Source organism: Hipposideros armiger, unplaced genomic scaffold (assembly GCF_001890085.2).
Source record: "Hipposideros armiger isolate ML-2016 unplaced genomic scaffold, ASM189008v1 scaffold_273, whole genome shotgun sequence".
NCBI classification, from domain to species: Eukaryota; Metazoa; Chordata; class Mammalia; order Chiroptera; family Hipposideridae; genus Hipposideros; species Hipposideros armiger.
In genome coordinates, this window is record NW_017731623.1 from 772973 (window position 1) to 780332 (window position 7360).

Genomic DNA, 7360 nt, shown 5'->3' on the forward strand with positions numbered 1-7360 from the left:
ATTTACTTATTACCCTGCAATTTTTCTAAACTTACTACTTAGTTATTCTATTTGTAAAACAAGATACACATCCCTACCATGGAATATTAGTCAGGAATGAAAAGGAACAAGCTATTGCTATAAGCAACAACCTGGATAAGTCTCCAGAAAAATTATGCTTAGTGAGAAAAGCCAATTCTAAAGGTTAAAACTATATGATTCTATTTATATGCCATTCTTGAAATGACAATAGAAATGAAGAATGGACTTGTGGTTACCAGAGTTTAAAGAGAAGATGAGAGTGGGAGGGAAGTGGGTTTCCTACCAGCTCAACATCCAGAATTCTGTGGTGAGAGAGACATTCTGTGTTTTGACTCTATTAAACTCAATATCCCGGTTGTGCTATTTTACTATAGTTTTCTAGTATGTTACTGTTGGGGTAAACTAGGTAAATGTTACATGGAATTTCTCTGTTATTTCTTAACAACTGTGTGTGAATCAATAATTATCTCACAATAAATAGTATTACTGAAAAAAATCTTATAGGTTTCTATTTAATATGTCTATTGTTTGTCTACTGTCTTTTAACATATGTAATATAATTAAAATTTCTTTTAATGTCCTTTTCTATTAATTCTCTCGGTTGTGTCATTGTTGTATCATTTGATTGAGTTTTCTCCTCACTATGCTGACATTTTTCTTACTCTTTGCATGTCTGGAATTTTTAATATTGGATTGCAGACATGGTGAACTTCATTGTGTACTGGATGTTTTTGTATTCCTATAAATATCCTTTTGCTCTGTTCTGGGATGAAATTAAGTTACATGTAAATAAGGGGAAAACTGCAGACGTTTGGAGCTGTCTTTCTGCGAGTTCTCTCTTTTCGGATACTCTTACTTACAAACTCTAGACACTGGTGTCCTTGGCCCATCAACTCCACTTCCTCAACTCAAGGAAACCACCAGGCACAGCTCACGTCATCCCAACCCCATGCTATGGCCTGAGAACTCTCCTGGCCGTAACCTGGGCCCCTGAAGGGCATATCTTGCTTCCTCTCAGTCAGTGGTCATTTTCCTGCTCTGCCTGATACCAGTGTTAAAACCATTGCTTTATATATTTTGTCCAGTGTTTTAGTTGTTTCAGGCAGAAGGATAAACCTACTCACTGTTACTATAGTATGGCCTGAAATGCAAATGATTCCCCACTCTGCCCATTTTTTAACCTCAAAGGTATAACTCTGTAGGGAAGTCTAGTTAATAAGAATCTTCAATAGCATATCAAATATTATCATTTGCTTCTCCTTAAAACATTTTTTTAATAGTGGACTTAACAGTAGAATCTCCTGTTTCTTTTAGCACTTCTCCAGAATAAGCAACAAAAATGCAAAATAAAATAAAATATAAAGTAAAATAAAAGGTAGTGATGGTAAGACAAGATTCTAGGAGAGAAATTCACTGATCTTCTCCTTATCTATTTAAACAAGTGCTAATGGCTGAATATTTTGTCTCCTGGAAGTACCTGTATCAAAACCCTCCCTTTGTTTTGAGTCATATAAAGGCTTATAGTTTCTCATATATTTTTTGGCCAAGGCTAAATTTTAAAATGTAGCATTGATAATTTCCTGTTTCCATATTATGACCCTGTATAAGTTACTTAGATTTTCTAACCCACAGTATTCTTTCCTCTAAAATGGGGATAGTAGTATTAATGCCATAGGATTATGGAGGAAATTAAATGGGGATATAATCCATGTGTAGCCTTAATCTCGGTGTTTTGAACACATGAAGTGCTCAGTAAAAGTTGGCGTTGAGAGTTAATTATGCTAGGATATAAAAGAAATGTAATAAAGGATGCTTGGAATTAAAGCATGTAAAAGTTGAGGAATTAATACAAAAAATAACTGAAAAAGGAAGATAGTATAATATAGTGAAAGAAAAAACATATTAAAAAATTTAAACCTGGAGACCCAGAGCTACTAGAGCCATGAATTGTGTGAAATATTCTGTGACCCAAGAAAAACAGAAATGTGGGATTTAGGCCTTGTCTATCTGATTCTAGAACCTACTAGCCTAACCATTACGTAAGAAGGACTCAAAATGTGTTCTAATTTGTTACTGGGCAACAGTCATTTAGAAATGTTTCCCTTCTAGGCCAAACTATTGAACATTTAATAAGAATTTCAATTCAAGATCATATATTACCATGACAATGACTAATGAGAAGATGAAGACATTTTGGGATAGGCCTCTTTAAATGATGCTATATTTGTGGCTGTCAAATTTCATAACCCTGTGTCGAGTTTTCCTCCTCTGGATATCACCTGTGATGATGAAACTTTTAGTGAATTAATAAAAAATGTGTTATTTTAAGGGATTTTATGATATTTGTGATACATCAGTTTTTTAAAATATGCAATTTTGTTGTATTTTCTTTTTTAATTGTTCATGACAAATCACTTTCTAACAGAACTTTATATTTATAATTTTGTATTCTTTTTGTAAAGACGGCCTCTAAAATTGTGTAAGCTTTAAGCCCCATAAAACCGTCAGCTCCTGGCTATGAACTGATTATTTGATAGTATGGCTTGCTATTCTTTTTCTTTACTCTCTTTAGAGGAGCCAGATTCCATTCTCTTGTTAGAAATAATTGATTGGTGATGACAGCCTCTTAGTTCTGTCAAATATCTCCCACATTGTATGTATGTATATTTGGAAAGCCCTCTCTGAATCACACAATATCTGACATTAAGGACTCCCATCACTATTCCTTAGTAGTTAAAGAAAAGGATGTCAGAGAGCTTATTGTATGTCACTAACGTCCCTTCTTCTATGCTGCACAGTATTTTCAATTTTTGGTAAATTAGACTACGTTAATTCTTGGAGCATTATTTTATAATTAAGAGTCTCATGCTCTACCGACTGAGCTAGCTGGACACTCGTATTTTATAATTAGAGATATATTCTTTGGGAAAATAATTTGTTCCTGGGATAGTATTCATCATGCAAGAGAAAATGTAATCAACCTCATTAACAACAGAACCAAAAGAAAGCTATATTGACTAAATGTCATAAAATGTGATTGCAGATTAATAAGGGTTAATTCGTGTCTGTGGGAGAATAGAATAAAGGTCATTCTTTTTGCCAGGTGTGGCTTCCTGTTTAGATATATTCACCAACAATATTCAGCTTCCATCTTCACACTCACTGTACCCAGGATGTAAACTGCATTCCTCTCCAGTGCTGACTCTCATCCTTGAGTCAAGTCTGCCTGAACCTCTGTATTGAGATAAACTGTGAGCCCAGTGGAAATAGTGCCCTGATCCTGAGCAATACCCCCCATGGCCAGGTGAGCCTGAGCAGCAATCCCCGTGCTCATGTTGGCCAGCTCTGGGTTTTGACAGTCACAGCAGGGGGCCCCACTCCTGCAGCGTCAGGACTGTCGAGGACACTGTTGAATCCCTTACATCTAACACAGTACATGCCTGAGCATGCGGTCAAAGAGCAATGGTTGTTGAATGTATCGTCCATAAGTTTCCCACGGTAACTTATCCGTTCTTACACAGGACAGTATTTAGCTACTTACTATGTTTACTTTCTGTGTCCTTACACTAGTTTGTAAATTTTACAAAAGCAGGCATTTCTTACTTTTTTGCTTTCTTCACTAATATAATCTTAGTGCTTAGAAAAGTGCTTGTGTCATAACTTGCACCCAATACAAGTTTATTGAATTAATGCATTCATTAATATAATTGCTATAGTGTGGTATCTACCTGGCTCTCTATATAGTTATTACCATATTATTGACTATGTTCCGTATGCTATACCCTACACCCCCATGACTACTATGCAACAGCCAATTTGTGCTTCTAAACCCCTTCCCGTTTTTCAGCTATACCCCTTCTATTATAGTTGAGTCTTGATTGCTTTGGCACGTCAGTAAGTGGGATTAACCCTCAGGCTGATTGGCTGTGGGGTTTGGCCATGTTCACAGCTTACAGCTGTGTGTGTGTGTGGAGGGGTTGCTTACCCCACTGATTGGATCTGTTCCAGCAGGCTCTGGTGCCTTTTTGCCATTTATGGGGCTAATTGGGTCATGCCCTGCTGTGATCTGAAGCGAACCTTTATGGTAGTTCTGGGGCCTCTTGGGAGGGGCCTAAGTGTTTAATATGCACAAACTAATTCATTTATGATTGACTTTTGACTTACAGAATGTTGACAATTTTAAGACTTGAGCTGCTGACTTTTGTACTTCAGAAGCCCCAAGTATTAGAGATGGCTTTACAATGCTTTGCAGGATTCCACTTTTTAAGGTATATGTACCAATGTAAGCCTTACTACCAATAAGGCGATTGGTGCTGCTGGCCAGAGGGACTGAGTATTGAGAAGGAGAAAGAGCAGAGCTTCATTTCACAGCTGCTGTCATCAATGATGTACATCCCCTCCCCACTCCCCCAACCAGCACCGTTGTCATTTCTGTTCCTGGGGCCAGCAGAGGCAGCCTTTCAATGCTGAACACCCCTCACAGTGCTTGGAGCTGATTCTGGTTCTCTGTCTACCAAAGGATGTGCCATCTGTGCTCACCTCCAGGGAAGGTCTTATTAAAATTAACCAAAGGTATTATTTGTCTTCCCCTCTTTCTGCCTGTGACTTTGGCATCCAGCTCTCAAGCTCGTCCTATGCTTTTGAGGTGTTGGCAATTTGGTCCAGGGATCCATTGTATAAATATTATCTGAGGCCCCTTGGGAACACAGATTGCCAGGCACAGCTACAAATCTGTTGAGGCAGGATTTCTGGAGGCAGGACAAGTAAGGAAGATTTTTTAAAATGTGACCTCCCAGATATTTATGATATATTTCCCTGGGCACCAAAACCCCAAGAAATAACTGGAGAAAGAAGAGTTTGGCTTAATGAGAAGCAATGAGATTCAGATGCCACCTTTCCTTTTGTTTCTTTCATCTACACAAACATGGCTTCTGATGCTTGTCTGATCTCACTTTGTTACAAAGAACTAATTTCTTCTGTGAGTCTGTTTACCCCCAATGAACGGATTAGGAGTTTCTGTCAAGATATTCAGTAAAAAAAAAAAAAAAACAACTCATGTAAAAATTGTCATGTTTTTCTTTAGAATCTTGGGAGATCTGAAGCTTTTTGTGAACATGTAAATTCAGTGGCTTATGATAGAGTCTCCTCCTCCTTCTTTGTGTGTGTGTGTTCACACTGAGAAATAACATACTTGTGAATAATTCCTATACAGTGAAAACAATGCAAAAAGAAAAGAGTGTGCTAGTATTCCTTTGAGAAATAACCCCATATGTTCCTGATTTGAAAGTCTCAAAATATCAGCCTTGAAATTCTACATCTGGATATTTATAGCTTTAACTACAACAGAGAAGATTACCTGTTTATGTAATAAATCTTTCAAATTCAGAATGAAATGAAGTATGTTTTTCAAGTAAATGTGGCTGTTGAAATTAGGATTCATCTTTGGCTAGAAAAAGGGTGATTGCTGTAGTTAGTAACTGCTACCTGTTTTTGAAAGGTGAATTAATGGCACTGAAACAAAAGATAGCTGCCTTTATCCCTTTAATGGTAAACCACTTTTTTCCACACGGTTTTAGGTCTCAGCTCAACACAGAATATAGAAGGCTCTATTGGGAAAGAAATATTATTAACAGTGCTATGTCTAAGAGAAATTGTGAGGCAGGCAAAATTTTGTTCCGGTGTTGTCAGGAGCTCTTTTTAAGTGGCTGTTTCTTGCATCTGGGGAGCCATTATCTGAGTGGCAGCCTTCTTTACAGCCTCAACTGTCCTTCTGAAAAAGGGAGGAGGGAGACAGAAGGAGAGAGAGAAGGAGGAAGGAAAGAGATAAACCCAGTGTCATTTATTCATCTCTTTAATCGAATTTCACTCAACATTTTGATTTTTTTCCTTTAAGATCACTTGTATTGTACTCATGTTGAATTATGAAAACAAAGAAAAGAAAAGAAAAGGAAAAAAAAAGATTGGGCAGCCCTGCAGCTGGAAGCTAGAATGGGAAGGGATATTTTTATTGGAAGACGCTTCCTCTAGTCATCCTGTGAAGGTTTCTAATTGCATTTGTGCCTCTTGTGTTTTAACTGTCCAAATCTATAGTTAGAAGACAATAGCCTAACTGTCCAGGTACGCAGGACATGGAAACAGAGATGGTCTATATAAAATTACTGAAACGGTGGTGAGTCTTTCAGTAATTATCTTCCATTGGATTTCAGAAGCCAGCATTTATGAAGCGATGTCATAGAAATTTCCCACAATGATTTCATGCAAAGGTCTTAAAAGGCAGATCATAAAAGGAAGCCTTTGTTGTTCCCCGAGAAAACATGTTTGTTCCTTATTAAAAAGGGCTTATGGCCTAATGATCTGAGCCTCGTATTTAAAGTGCCGTTTTCTCACTCTTCCTCCCAGCAAATGCAGAAGTGCTGACAGATACCGTGGAATGCATTAGCACAGCTGGCTAGTGGCTATGCAGTTGTCAGAAAGCTCAGCCAGGCCTTTTTCTCTGGTGGGCCTGTACTTGAATCACACAGACTGAAATACAGAGTAAGCAAGAAAAAGAAGATCGTAGTCACGATAGGTGGGCCCAGCATCTCCACACTTGCCCTGCAGGCCTTGCCTGGGGCTCTTGAGCACAAATGCAGAAGTGAACACTAGTTTTCTTTCCTATTTTTTTAAACTTTAGTATTATGAGTTACATAATTATTATCTAATAAGGAACTGTATTCTATGAGGACTTGTTAATCTTTTTAAGTGTGTTTCTTCCTCAGCATTAGGGACATATGGTTGATTTTGCAATGTTGATTTAAATCTGCATAAATTCGATTTATGTGAACACAACTTTCAATTCACCATCAGGTTCATTCACATTTCCTAGCTCCATGTCTTTATGCAACAGCTCAAAGACAAAGAGAGCATCCACCTAACATCAGCAATAGGTAAAAATTGTAAGCATATTCATCACTGAGGGTTCTATTCGTAGTCTTTGTTTTTGAACCAGGGAGGTCGCTAAGATACTCATCAACTACAGGTTAACTATGAATAAGAGATTTCCTTGACTTGAAGTATATTAATTATTTTAACAGTGAATGAACATGAAAGTGTGAAGTTTTATTTAACAAAAGTTTTAGTAAATGGGTATAGTAGTACACTAGCTGTGTAGTCTTGAAAAGGTCACTTCTGTGTGTTTTGGCAACTGTAAACCAAGGTTAGGATAGGTCACTTTGAAGAAGATCACTTTCAAATCTAATTCTCTTATTACATTCATGATTACAAACCAGGATTTATGTATAGTTTTTTTTCAATAAATGTTTAGCAGTCATATTTGTACCTGGCATTTATATGCTAAATA